Here is a 15189-nt window from a genome sequence, read left to right on the forward strand (position 1 = left end):
TCCTTAACAAGCCATGGGCCCAAAGTTTTATTACGCACTTCAATAACCTAAGAATAGCGCCATTAGTTTGAACTGAAGTCCCTGCAGTTACTGAAGAATAAGCCTTTGAATTAAATAAACCGTGATTGTTAAGGAGTTAACACTTAGTTTACCCAGTGTGAGGGAAGTATGTGTTGATTTAGGCAGGTTCCCACTACTCATTAGCTATATTAGCTTTGTAGCTCGAGCAGAAAGCTAAAGCATCACATCTTTGCTGATCAACTGCTTTTGGGTAAGGTGAAAAATTGTGTAAATTGGATTTTTCACTGGCCTACTCCTTCAGATGGGTTCACGTTTTGATAGTGCTGTGAAAAGGGTGCGTGTCATTCAGCTCTGTCTTATCTGCCAGCGCTCCGACACACGTCAGCTGTTCTTACCTGAGCAGCGATCAGATTTGGAGTGATTTGACTTTGGATCAGATGCACTCCTGCTCCGATATAATGATATGACAGCAGAGTGAGTAGGAGCAGTAGCATATCGAATAAGGAGTAAGATGAGTTCTCTCAAAGTGACGGGGAAATAAAATGGCGTATTACTAAAATAAGGATCACAGCGGGGTTTAGAGAGAGGAGCTGTCTGGTCTGTTCAGCTCAGACAGGCTAGCGCTGGAGTTCCACACCAACAGGGAACCTAAAGCCACATGTATTATCAGATGGGAGGAAATACTCCATCATAGCTTTCCGGCCTGCATCCAGGTCAGTGGCTCACGTTGCATCAGCAAGGACAATGCAACTTTTCAGGCAGTTAGATGTCGGGGAATCAGGGCCCAGCCTGATTCACCAGACAATGGGGCACTGTCTCAGGATGAAAACACAAGGTGGTAGGATGACCTTGGGTGGAATAAGAAATTTAGATAGACCCCTTAAAATCCCATTCTATGCCTTGTTATTCAGCAATTACATGAACTTCAATGCAAATTGGTTGAGCTGTTCTTAGGTTATAGAAGTGTGTAATAAAACGGCTTGTTATGGGGTCAATGAAACAGTGTTTTATTTTTTTTAATATTTAACATCAAGGTTAAGATTGGGTTTAGGAGTGGGTGTAGGTTTTGCCTTGATGTTAGGCTTATGGTTAGGTTTAGGGTTAGGGACAGATTTAATAGAATCTTTCACACACAACTTCAAGGTCAGTTGCATTTAATAGATATTTGGTTGAAAGTTAGTTAAAAATAGACTGAGCATCTACAAAACATCTACACTGGAACACCCAAATAAAGTGTTACTGAATATTCTGTTAATTACCCTCATAAACACTTGCATGTTTATCACAGCAATGCTGTATGTTAGGCCAAAGTATGTACGCTGCGTACTTGTACATCTCAAAAAGTCAAAGTTACTTTTTTTTACCAACATGTCTATTTGCACTGGCTTAATGTAACCTGGGGTTGTTTTATGGCTAGTACTACAGAAGGTAAAAAAGGTGCCAGAATCATTACTGACTAATCAGTCAGATTACAGACAAATCCTCTCTGAATATGGCTTAAGAGTGTTTTGTGGGTTCTCAGTTCTTTTCTAAATACAGGAAATCACAATGACTGCATATGGTAATGAACTGTATGTTGCAGACAGAGATCAAGCTGAAATCTTGAAATACTACTTCAAGACCTATTAGTCAGTAACTACTAATTATTTATATGGGCCTATAGAATTTCACCCCCTAAAATCCCAGGCTTACTACATATTAAGGCTTACTAATCAGGAACCTCAGGGACTATTCTTAGATTAGAGAAGCCTATAATACAAGTCATTTAAGGAGTTAAGGGACTAAAAAGACCATATAGCGCTGAATAAAAACATCATACAGCATTCATAAATTCCATACAGACATCTACCTATTGGAGCATCCAGCAGATTGTGTAGGTGGTGACACAGTAAACAAACCCTCAGAAGGTGCTGTGCTGTCTGACTGAGGAGAACTTGGCAGTTCTGTTAGCCGAGAGTACAACTGCAAACTTGCCTGCTAGCGCTACTCCTACCGCACATCCCAGTGAGATCAAAGACCATATGTAGGCCTCTCAGGCTCGACGGGAGCCCAGACGTACAGCAGCAAGTGTTCACACTTACTTTCATGCCTCTGGTGTGATCATTATCTCCCCGAACCATCCGTGCCTTCAGAGCTAGTGTGAAGAGCTCAATACAATCTGTAGGCTGATGCACATAAAGAAGATCTTCAGCTTACTTTGTTCAGTTACCTACTTTTTGAACCAGAGGTTTAAGGCCAGCTGTCAAACATGCTGTGCTGATGTGTACCCCTTTTAGATCTGTTGGTTTTACGGCATACTTGTCCAGAATACTCAAGGTCGTTCCCAGGACCAGTTCTCATTATGCGGGACTCAATATTGCCGGTTTGCTTACACACACAAGAATTCTATTTGAGCCTTGATCAATCACGTAATTCTATACATCACATTTCCACTTGCAGGTTTGCAAAATGGTAGGTACTAGCTTCATCCATTTACTGCTTTTTATTATTTTCCTTGGATAAGAACACTTAAGTGGAAGTGGAGTTGTGGCCATTATTTCTGTCTCCTCCACAACAATCCTTTCCCCACCATCACAAAACTTGAAAAGGGAAGTGATACGATAAGTCGAAGCAATCACACACATTACAAAATGAGCCAATCACACAACCCAACAAGTAGCACCAGAAGTGGATAGCTTTCACAATTGCAGCAGTGGATGGATTCCATTAGTTTGCTGGAAGCCAACCTCAGACCACTTATTTCAGGAAGACTACAGATCAGTTCTCTGGACTGCTCCCAGGTTTGAAAACAGCTTTCACACTTGATCAAACGTATCAGACTTGCAGAGCAAGCGGCCCTGGCTCTGGAAAAGAAACTCTACTGCCCTTAGAGAATAGTCAGACAATATGTTTTTTTACTCAATTCCCCTCTTTCCAATTTAGCCACCAGCTAACTATATCTGGGCTAACATGGCTGTAAATTGTAAAACACAGTATATTTGCTGCTACAAAACACAAGAGCCAGAACAAGTGCGTTGCTAAGGACAAGTTGTTGAGAACATAACCAAGAAGGCAGACACTTCATCACTAGCTAGGTATGCTAACTTCATCATTAACTACCCTAGCTGATGTTGGCTAGGTCCAGAATCAGTGAAAATATATTTTACTCGAAAAAGAAACATGTTGGCACATCGTCCACTGAGGAGAAAACACTCTATGTAGGAGAGGATGGTTCCTCATCAGAAATGAACATCGTTCCAGTTTTCATCTGAAGAGGCAGCTTCTGCTCATCAGGACAACAACAGGAAAATCTACCAATTACAAACGTCAATTTATAATCAACAAAACGTCTTCAAATTTTAACCTCCAGTGAAGTTATATAAAAGTAAGCCTACAGTCCTACACTAATATTGGCCAAAGTCAGTTTTTCTCTTTTTGTTGTTGATTTTTCCGTCTTTGTTGTTAACTGGATGACTGTACAATTTTATGGATACTCGAATATCGAAATTAGCGAGAATGACCACACTTACTTCTGACTGGGTCAGTTTGAGCTTGAACTGAGTCTATCATGACTTGGAAACTATTAAGTATAGACAGCTAGGAAGTAAGACAGCTAATCAGCCTATTTAGACTTGTACTTTAACAGTTGCACACAATGAACAAAAATTGTTTTACGCAATTATTTGTCGGTTAAACATTCATGATTGTGACAGGCCTATGTCCACGTTAGCTAGCATTGTACTGCGTGAAAAGAGGTCTTTTCCATCCAGAGAAAGTGATGTCAATTATGATCTTGGACTCGTGGCCACAGATGGCTGGGGATTGAACTTGTGACCTCCTGATTATCAGGTCAGCGTTTAGATGGTTACTCCATTCTCCAGAACACTTTTCTTTCTGATGCAGGCAGGAATTCATTTCATGTAGACTAATACTCTAAATATAGTCATCCTGTGATCTTGAGCCATGAATTGCCAAATGAAGTGTGCTCATGTGTTTTAAATGGGTTCCCAGACAGTAGCTCCATGCTTTTTAGTAGAGGGCAAGTCATCACTTAATTCAGCTTCTTCTGGATCTGGGCCAGGATTTGAACCAGCAACCCTTCCAGCAACCCTTCCCTGTCCTGCTGAAGAGTCCTAATGTATGTCATAAGCTGTTTATATCAATCCGTGAGAAAAACACACCTTGCCTAGGTATAGCGACTATTTCTGGAAAGTATCTAAAGGAGATATTTTTAACCTGGAATGATGCATTTTGCATGAGATCCCAAAACAGTTTCCATGCACACATTAGCCAGCCTATTTTTTGCTTGTGCTTTGATTTATGGAGGTTCTGTAACTTGGAGGTGCTTGAAACAGATGGATGTGAGTGCATACATGGATTGGGGCTTCAAGACTCAGTTTGATTCAGCAGACACTGTGCATGAGACACTGTGCTTAAGATGGAAACAAGTGTCACGATAACCTTGAGAAGAATGAAATTAAATCAAAAAAAGAAAGTGGAGAGGTTTTTGAATTCTGCAACATGTTTTGCAAATTACTATCCTGTGATGACTGTGTAGGAACTTTGACAGAACACCTCTAAACAAATGATGGTGGCAGTAAATTAGCATCGTCAGACCAAGAAATGGGAGGAAAGGTATTACTGAGCAATGTATGATGCCTGACACACACTATCATCTGGAGTGTGGAGATGTTTTAAAATTGATTCCTGAAGCTAAAAAGTTATGGAATAAACTTTGTGGCAGATGAAACTTAAAATGTCAAAACATTAGTAGGCAGATTTATACTGGCATTAAAGTAAGTTAAACTTGAGCTGGGTTATTGTATTTGCCAAAACTAAATAAAATATGATGTCTAACGTATATATAATATGATGTCTATAAATAACGTCACAGAAAAATGTTAAAAGCAGTTAGCTAACTAGTTAGCTTTTCTAAGCTCAGCTACTGACAGTTGGCTTGATAAATCAGTCACATTAAACAAGACTGTACAGCTAAATATTAATCCTTTCATTAAAGTTTGCTGAAAGACTAGTCCTTGTTAGCATCTAACATTGCTCTGAATAGCTCCAGCAATAGCTTTATCAATAGCTCATCTGAAGGGAGAAGTTTTGACGCTAAAACCTTTCATTCAATGTTGCTTTAAAGTCAGTTAAGTAAGGTTTCCCTTGATTGGTTCATGTAAATGTGGCCTCCATGTTTCCATGGCTCCCCCATAATTGGCCTACATGCATATTTTGTCAGTTCTCAAATGTATGTCTGCGCTGAAACTCTTGTAAAGGCTTCTTTTTGAATGAAAATGTTACAAATGTGTGCTTCCTTTGAGCTAGTGACATTTCCAGCCTGTTAGAACAAGTGCTAGCAGGTAGCCTAAGCAGTCAATTGTGTGAATGAAGTGGAGCAGTGTGGATTTATTTTACTTAGGATCAGTTAAGCAATTGTAGTCATGGATAACATTAGGGGTCCAAGCACCGGCATTTATGATTCATGCATGTCTAAAATCCAAATTGAGAAACAAGCTCAGGAGGTCAAAATTTGGGGGGGGGAGTGAGTAAGTGAAGAGCAAGAAATAATGAGCTAAGAAGCGCAAAATGATGTGAGAAGGAACTGGAAATAACAGGATGCACTGTTAGAAATAAAGGTACTGTGCAGGTACGTTTTTCGATCAAGGTACAGAAAGACACAACAGTGGTTTAAAGGTCCAACTGTGTAAAAACAGAACAGTAAAACAGAACAGTAAAATAAAAGCCTGGATACGAGACAGGGTGTGTGGAGTCAATATAACTTAGAAAATATAATTTCTGTGAATTATGGTACAATTATGTTCTCTGACGAAAGGGATACCTGTGAGGGAGCACCCCAGAGACAAGAGGGGAACTACCCCAGTTAGTCTGATAACTTTATTTCTAAGAGTATAATGTCGAACACAGGGATATGACTCAGAATTGGAGGAAACAAAGAACATGCAAGAATTTGCAAAAGAGGAAAGGGGTATGTAGGCCCTTATCATGTGTACCAAGTATTTAGCCTAAAACTGTTGATGGAGTATGTAAACTTTCGAAATGTACAATTCATTCCAAGATTCATGTGGTCGGTATGTGGACAAGAAGTAAGTCAGACATCTTTGACACTTGTGGAGCATCAACAAGTAAATTCAACTTAAATACAAGAAAAACAAACACTAAAAATCATACAAGTCAAACATACAGAGTATTGCTCAGAGCAGAGGATCCAATTAGCAAGGGAGGTACTTAAAATAGCTTGCTTTCAAGAGCTACATTGAGAATCCTCAGAGCACAAACTTAGTCAGTGATTTGGTTTAGTTAATTTCACCCACAAAGATGTATAAACGAAACCTCAAATTTCATAAAAATAACTATGAAAAAAAAACGCATATTTACTTATGCATAACCTCCAGTGATATTCACCACACAAACATCTAAGCTCATTTTTCACACTTGCGTTCTTGGCATTTTCTCTGGCTTCTCTGACAAAATGAATCAAATGCTCATCACAGTCAGTATAGCTCCTTTTTTCTGATCACGAAAAGCTATACTGCTCCCTAAAGCAACGCTTCCTTCAAATCCCATTCATTAAGTAAGCGCTAGCGAATTTTACAGGATTAGATCCAGCGTGACTGATACGGGGAAAAAAACATTCATTTATGCTCTATGTAGAGAGCAGGGAAATCAAGAGAGAAACAGACTTCAGGATGAACTGGCTGTAACGGCCTGCACTGTGGATGCTCTTGAGGAGCCAAAGCTTCTGACCAACTCCAGCTTTCCGAGCCAAAGATGGCAGAGGCATCTTCATACACACTACTGGGAAACAAGACATAACAATGACTAAAAAATAAGCAGTGGAGCGCATTTTTGAACATAAACCTGGAGGAGCTGGATGTAGCAATAAAGAAAACTGGGCAGAAAAATCAATAGCCTCCTCACTCTTGGCTCCTCACGCTGAATTCAAGGTCTGGTAGGCGGCTTGAAGCGAAAAAGCAAGAAGGGTAGCTACATGTAGAGGCTTAAAGACAAGCTATTTTTCCTTCCTCTCTCACTGGATTTACCACAATGATCATATATTCATTGTGTTTTGCCTTGTAGGCAGACTGGGCTGTCTTAAAGATTTAGCTTGAAGGCAGCAAGTCAAAGGCGCTCCATTTAATATCTGATACATGTTGGACAGATTCCACAAAAAGAGAGTAAGTTCAGAATTTAGAGCCCAGCGATAATGAACTCTATGAGGAGAGACAGGCCAGAGGACAGGACAGATTCTGATCTACATATAGACACAGCATGGCTACACTGCAGAAGTAAGGCCTGAGTTGCCATTACAACCGGTATGTAGGACCACATATTTGGCCACTTTTGCATTAAAAGTTTTGTTATAAAAGCACATCTTTATCCACAGCAACATGCAAAATGTGCTAATAGCAGATGCAGACAGTGTATGTGTGGTGTGTATCTCTGCCTTTTTCATTTTTTTACATAATTTGAAAATGCTTGTTGCCCTTCTATCATCCATCATCGTTGACCGCTAGTCCAGACAGGGTTGCGGTAGCAGTTGGGAGAGCAGAGAATCCCAGATGACCCTGTCCCCTGCAACTTCCTCCAGCTCATTCCCGGGGACCTCAAGCCGCTCCCAGGCCAACTTGGAGACATAATCCCTCCAGCAGGTCGTAGGATGACCCCAGGGTATTGTCCCGGTAGGCCGTGCCTGGAACACCCCCACCGGGAGGCGTCCAGGGGGCATCCGGATCAGATGCCCGAACCACCTCAGCTGGCTCCTCTCAATGCGGAGGAGTAGCGGCTCTACTCTGAGCTCCTCCCGGATGACCGAACTCTTCACTCTATCACATAGCGTGTAGCCCGCCACCCAACGAAGAAAGCTCATTTCCGCCGCTTGTATTCGTGATCTGCCACGACAAGGCCCCGATCCAGGAAGGGCCCCGATCCAGGAAGGGATGTTGCCCTTTACATTATGTGTAAATTTCATGAAGAACAGACCAAAAGAAATGACTCAAAATGACTTGGAAAAAAACTCCAGTTCCATTGACTTACACTAAAAGTAAAGTTTCTTACTTTTTCTGGAAAGTTATCATTTTGGAGATACAACATTTTCTTCCAAGAACAGCCGTATATTGATGTGGGGCCAGATTATTAATGACCCATAATAAAGAATAATAAAACACAGGTGAAGCTGGATAAGGAAGAACACTGAAATGAGCTGATACAACATAACCATTAACTACACTCTTACAACCTCAATTCCAAATTCAAAATGAGTGAATATTTGCAAAAAAACAATAAAGTTTATTCATTTGAACATTAAATATCTTGTCTTTGTAGTGTATTCAATTGAATATAGGTTGAAAAAAATTTGCAAATCATCGTATTCTGTTCTTATTTATGTTTTACACAACGTCCCAACTTCACTGGAATTGGGCTTGTAAAAAAGATGGTTCTTCAAGGGTTCTTTAGTAAAGAAAATGGTCAATTATAGAACCATGAACACTCAAAGGACCCTTTGCGTGATTAAAGGGTACTCTACATTGTGAAAATGTTCTTCAGATTGAAGGACAAATCGATATAAATGGTCCTAATATGGAACCTTTTTGAAAAGGGTTCTATTTAGCACCAAAAAGTTTCTTCTAATGCTATTTGTATTGTAACAATAGCAAACCCCTTTTTAAAAAGGTTCTATATAACCATTTACAACACAGCCTCAGTCTGAAGAACTCTTTCATGACGCAAAGTACCCGTTACTCATGCAAAGGGTTCTTTGAGTGTTGTTGCCTAAAGAACTGTTGAAGAACCATTTTTTAAGAGTGTAGATAAAGTGCATGAAGAAAAATAACATCAGTGCTCTAAGAAAAACTTTAGAAACTTTATAGGAAAACTTGAGGAGGAAAATTGTTTCAACTTAATATTTACTAATCTAAGACTAAAATTTTAGTCTGGTGAGGCTAGACATGATCTCATAACATGAACATGGATGTCTGGGGAGAATTCTGAGAAATTTTGGGCTAAATGTGCATCGAAATGTCAACTTATCAAGGTGGGAATAAAATTAGCAAGAAATTTCATTAACCCTTTGCAATAATAAGCCCTAATAAATAGCAAAGTAATTATTATAGAATAGTTTGGTGAAGAATGCTAATAAAAATAAAAAAAGTTATATATGCACTAATACATTGCATTGAATGGCACAGAGTTCTGCGTTCAACTCTGTTTCTTTTTCTCTTGGTGTCTGCAGTGACATTTGTTTCTAGCAGTATCTGAGCTCAGGACTGTCTCTTTCTCTAACCTATTGGTAACTAGCAAAGATACTTTCTCTAGATTGACAAAGCACTTCTTGTAAGTCGCTCTGGATAAGAGCGTCTGCTAAATGCTGTAAATGTATATGTAAATGTAATACATACAATCTCAGAAATCAAGGTACTAACCTGTCGGGGTGGGACCTTCAAAGGTTCATCTCAGTACCTTTAGTCAGGGAACATTATTGTAGCAAAAAATGAAATTATATTTTCTAAGTTGTATTGAATCCACATACCCCGTCTCATCTCCATGCTTTTATTTTATTGTTCTGTTTTAAAAGATTTGGTTATGAAAATATACAAATATGTACTTTTCACCTGGGATAAACTTATTTGAGTTACACAACTGGACCTTACAACCACACTGTTTGAACCTTGATGAACAAAAATTGTATCCTCTCAGTACCTTTATTTCTAGTAGTGTAGTATAATTAGAATGGTCAGTCGTTTACTTAGTGACATACTAATAACCTGTCCCACCTCCCTCTGCTGCTACTCAGGCTCCTGAACTCCAACTCCCAGAATTCAGAGGAGGATACTGTTTGTTTGGTCTAACTTCTTTGCGAAGTATTGCCCCAGTTTTTTGCCTCACTGAGCGTACTGAGTGTTGTTTAACTGTCTGTCCTGTTGTGTTTTTGATGTGGTTTGTTCTTGTATTTTCTGACCTTTCACTGGACGTCCCTTTTGGCTTTTGTTTGCTTTCTCTTGGTTTTGACCTTCACCTGTTTTAATCAATATGAGTTTGGATCTTCCTTTTTTCATTAAAACCTCAAAACTGTTTTTTATCCACGAACATCTGAGTTGTGCTGACTTGTTACATAAGCACTAATTGTCTTTTCACAGTAGACATGAAATACAATTTCAGCCTTTTTGGAGGTGCTTCAACTCAGCCTTGAAATTTATTAGATTTACCTAAATTAGAATTTAAGATTTTGATTATATTAATTAAAATATCCTATGCATTCATTTCCATTCCACTGGTGTAATGGCACCTTCCGCCTAAATGACAAGAGTAATAAGAGACCCTTATTAGTCCCACAACGGGGAAATTGCACCTCTGCATTTAACCCATCCATGAAGTGAAACACCACATACACTCTAGTGAGCACACACACACTAGGGGGCAGTGAGCACACTTGCCCAGAGCGGTGGACAGCCCAATCCGCAGCGCCCGGGGAGCAGTTGGGGGTTAGGTGTCTTGCTCAAGGACACCTCAGTCATGTGCTGTCGGCTCTGGGGATCGAACCGGCGACCTTCCGGTCACAAGGCTGGTGTGTGTGGGTGTGTGTGTGGTGTAATGGCCACTAAAAGGCCTGCAGAAAGGGTTTAAAGATTTACTTAACTATATAAAAATAGTGTGCAATCATTATGAATAAGTAATTAGTAATCACCTAGGTCTAAAAACAGTCATGGGGAAATCGTGGCCTGGAGGTTAGGGAACCAGCTCTGTGACTGGAAGGTTGCCGGTTTGATCCCCTAAACCAAAAATACGAGCACATATATATAATGATTTGTTTAGCCCAGTATTATATGTAGTTAAAAAGCAACTCCTGGTTTGACCAATCAGTGCTTCAGTAAATTGTGTTCATGATGTAATTGATGATATTATCAAGTCTCTGTGGAGGCTGTGAAGGTGTCAAGGAAAAGGACCCAAAAAACTCTTGTTACTTTTTATGTTTATTTGAATTATGAATATGACTTTATTCTAATGTATATTGTGATAAACTCACTGCTGAGGGGAATTGTTTAAAAATTTGTTTAGATGCCTAAAACCTTTGCACAGTACTCTATGTTTCAGTAGTGACTGAAACAGCCAGTACATGACTAGCAAACACAGCTTTGAACAGCTGTACACACATAAATCAGAATATTTTTCTTTAAAACCCAAACAAGTTTGCTTCACTGAAGAAAATATGTGTTTCGGTGGTGACAATTCTTAATGTTACACACTATTTTCATATTATATTTTAAAGTGTTGTTGAAATTTCTAAACCAATCTAATGGCCGGTGGAAGTGGATGTATGGGGATGGTGTGCTTATCAGCATTGTGTGATGGACAACAAGCTTGTCATTAGTCCCAAAAAACTTCAATTAAGCATGTAGATGTGAGTGTGTAGATGTGAGTGTGTAGTTGTGAGTGTGTAGATGTGAGTGTGTAGATGTGAGTGTGTAGATGTGAGTGTGTAGATGTGTGTACAGAGAATGCATTACATGAAGTAAAAAGAAGCATTACAGATACATTAGCTATCAACAGTGTTTTGCTAGCTAAAGTTATTTTATACTACAGACCATAAGAAAAGCACGGACTAGAGAAATTTGGGAGGGGTTTTAGAGGGACTTTAGCATACCTGTTTTGTAGTGGATTGGCTATATCACGTGTTCTCACGAGACTACATAAACTTTAAAAGTATATTTTTCACATTTCCATTGTTCGGTTGGTTTGGAAACTTTTACCCAAGCATAAGTGCAGCTAGCATTTTAAAATTAGAAATGTAAAATTAAAAACAATTTGCAATTTTCCAACGAATCCTTTAATCCTTTAAGTACTTCAAAACCTAACACTAAATATTCATAGAGAAGTCTATTAGCCGATTAGTTCTTTTAGCCTGTTTTCTTCTGCCCAGGTGATTATCCCAGCTCCAGTTATGTAGGAAATAAGGTTTGAGCAAATATTTGTAGGGTATGTTTGCATAACAAAATTTTATTTGGAGTCATTCTGGACTATTTCGATTTAATCCCAATCACAAGATTACGAGATTTTGATGGTGATAAAATGAAAATCTCAAAATCGAGTTTTCTGAAAATGATTATAATAAATCTTACCAATGTATATCAAGTTAAAGACAAACACAATGTAAACTTTTTACATTGGAAATGATCATCATGCATGCTGTGCTGGTGATGTACAATTTATCATACATAGGCTGAGATTATCATACATCATCTAAGATTATTTCCCTTAATTCACTCACCAACTGTTTTTGCTCTACTTACAGAAATCATCCTTGTGCTTCTTGTCGATTTTTTCTGTGTGGGTGTGTGTGCTCCATGAACTGTGTTTGTACTAAGAGGGTACGAGATATGTGGCTGTTTACTCCTGGGAGCGCACTGACCGGCCTGCTGGAGTGTTCACACAGCTCCAGGGCATGTCACTGAGACTGATAGAGCGGCAGAGGCGTGTAGGACGCAGCACCTCCTCAACTTATCACACAGTGATGCCTGTTCCTAATTAAAGGCGGGCTGGCATGGCAATGCAGTCATGACTGCGGTGAAAGCGGCCATTTTTCAAAGGGTCCTTCCGTGATGCCTAAAAGGCCTCTGGGGGAACGGCAGAGAGCGGAAGCCTCTCCACCAGCGCACCATTGATTAAAGAGGCCGACGAACTTCCACCTGCACCACAGGGAAAAAAAGAGGACAAACAGGGCTCTTCCTTCTTTGCTCAAAGCAACCAAGCCTTTTCATTAACTGCTCTGTTTGCTTGTCAGTTCCTTTTTTAAGTTGCGGAGTGTCAGCTGTTTGGGCCAGCGCAGAGCAAGGTTTGGCGAGACAGTGACTGAATACAGATTTGAGAGACTCTATCCAGCTGGCTGTTGTGCTGAATATGAGCACAGAAGATGAATTTTAGCTGCAGTGTTTCATACAACATCCAGGAAAAATGAAAATATCTGACCCATCTTCAACAAGCCGCAAATAACTTGAACAATACTATAACACAAATGCCTGAAACAGTTATACTACAGCAATAAACCAGGACAGGCCGCACTTGCCAGTAATTTATTACTTACTTAAGTAAAGTTGAAAGCAATTGATCTCTTACTCAATTTCTTTTCCAAGAGAAAATAAAAATTTGATCTTTGAGGTTAATCTTATTTTCTTACCAATTTCAAAAGACTATGAGATTTGTTTTTCCTGTTAGTTTTTACTAAAACATCCACTAAAATTCTTACTAGTATGAAATTAAACTAATTCTAATTCATCTTCTAAAATGAGGCAAACTAGCAGTGTGAAAACATGTATATTTCTGCCCCCATACGTACAGTTTCATTATACTTTTTAACATGTCTAAAACCCCCTTAACCGAGATAAAATCACATTATACACAGCCTCAAGTGTTTTCTTGCTTTTCTAAAGTTAGACAACATAAAATATGATAAAAATACACAAATGCTTAATAAATAATGTATCATTATTAATAATAATGGAAATAAGAAGTGAGGCTCATTATAGTAGGCTATTGTTGCCGAACAACCATAAACTCCTGAACATGGGTAAGAACGTGGCAAAGTGTTTTAAACTGGGGGTACCGAAATTTTAAGCGGCATATATGCAATGTGAACGATAACACTGTGCTAAATTATTTGCTTTTTTTTTCAAATTTTCGACACTTATAATGTATAATGTGACTTATAATGTGGCGAAAATAATGTGGCGAGAGATGACAAAATAGACCTATGCCTGGCACGACGACCAGTGACGCACATCATCTCTCTGTTCTCTCATTTTAGACAAATAAAATGTATTCATATTAACTGAGTGGTGACCAATTAGATTGTTGATATGTGGTGCGCTAGTCGACCGTGTCATACCCACAGTCACACACTGAGACTTAACACTGGAATGCACATAAAGCGGGAGATAAAGTGGTTGATAAATGGTTATTATTATATTAGATTTCTTTTTTAAGTGTAAAAACAGCATTAGGCCACTATGGGCTTCCGAACTGGTAAACAGCCAGCTGTTGTTGAGGAAAGTCATTCAGCCAACTAATGAAAATGCATAGTTAACTTAAACAGTGCATGGCTACTACAGACTTTGGAAATACATCAATAAAGCAGTAAACTATACATTCCTCTCTAAAACAAGCACATGTAAGTCTTGCTACATTAAAATTACTAAACAGTTTATACCCCTGTTTTATTATTATTAATGTTTTAGTAGTGGCAGTGACATCAGCACCTCCACTTCCTGTGTCCCCCTAAGAATGTTACCCTAACATTGTACATTGCAGTCAATCTGTTGATTTTAAAAGTTGGGTAATACAATCATGAATATATGATAATATAACAGTGTTTAAAGCAGAAACATTCATTTAATAAGTAACTTTTACTTGTGAAATGTCAAAAAAACTTTCTACGCTATGTTAGCAAGCTAACAGTGGTGTACATTAATTTTCCCCACACACAAACGTAATAGTAGCAGATCCACAAAAAACACAGACATTAGAAGCTTTTTCAGTGAATCCTTCAGTAAACACCTCAATTCAAAGCCTAACACTACCTAAAATAATAATGGAAAATAGTTGTTTAAGCTGTTTAAGCAAAACATGGCTCTTATGTAAGTTGTGTATACATAGCAGGAATTTTTTTAAGTCATTTTAAATCATTCAAATTTAATTTATTATGAAATGGTCACACAATCTAAAGCGCAGCTGGATTTCAAACGAAGTAAAACAAAACGTTAAAAAGATAAAAACCATGGGAAAAACACTTACAAGGTTGATATGAAAGAATAATTAAATTGGCTAATTCTTTGCTCATGTAACACTTTCGCATCAACCTAACCAAGCTACACAACATCATGCACACACAGTCAGACTAATTATACCCTATATGCTTGCTCTGTAAGAAGCAATAAGCCTTGAAAGCTACCCTGAATGCATATTCACAATGGTTATTGAGTAGTAGCAGGTCTACCGACAGGTTAATTGACTGGTTCTTCTGGAAATTCTTTCTACTTCACAAGGCGGATCAGTTGGCATTCATCATACGTGGGAGACCCACAGATATCTGTTTTCGCTGCCATTACTTTGCTTGCTGATCTACACGTCTGTAGTCTTTTAAAGCTTCCCAAGAGTCTCCCACGCAGAAAAAAATCA

The 15189-nt window shown here is 38.8% G+C and overlaps 1 protein-coding gene across 1 annotated transcript in view; it reads right to left on the bottom strand.

The window, feature by feature from the left end:
* ncanb (neurocan b) overlaps positions 1–15189 on the bottom strand; it is a 235380-nt gene that overhangs the window by 113479 nt on the left and 106712 nt on the right. The window lies entirely within an intron of this gene.

Source organism: Pygocentrus nattereri, chromosome 15 (assembly GCF_015220715.1).
Source record: "Pygocentrus nattereri isolate fPygNat1 chromosome 15, fPygNat1.pri, whole genome shotgun sequence".
Classification (NCBI taxonomy): domain Eukaryota; kingdom Metazoa; phylum Chordata; class Actinopteri; order Characiformes; family Serrasalmidae; genus Pygocentrus; species Pygocentrus nattereri.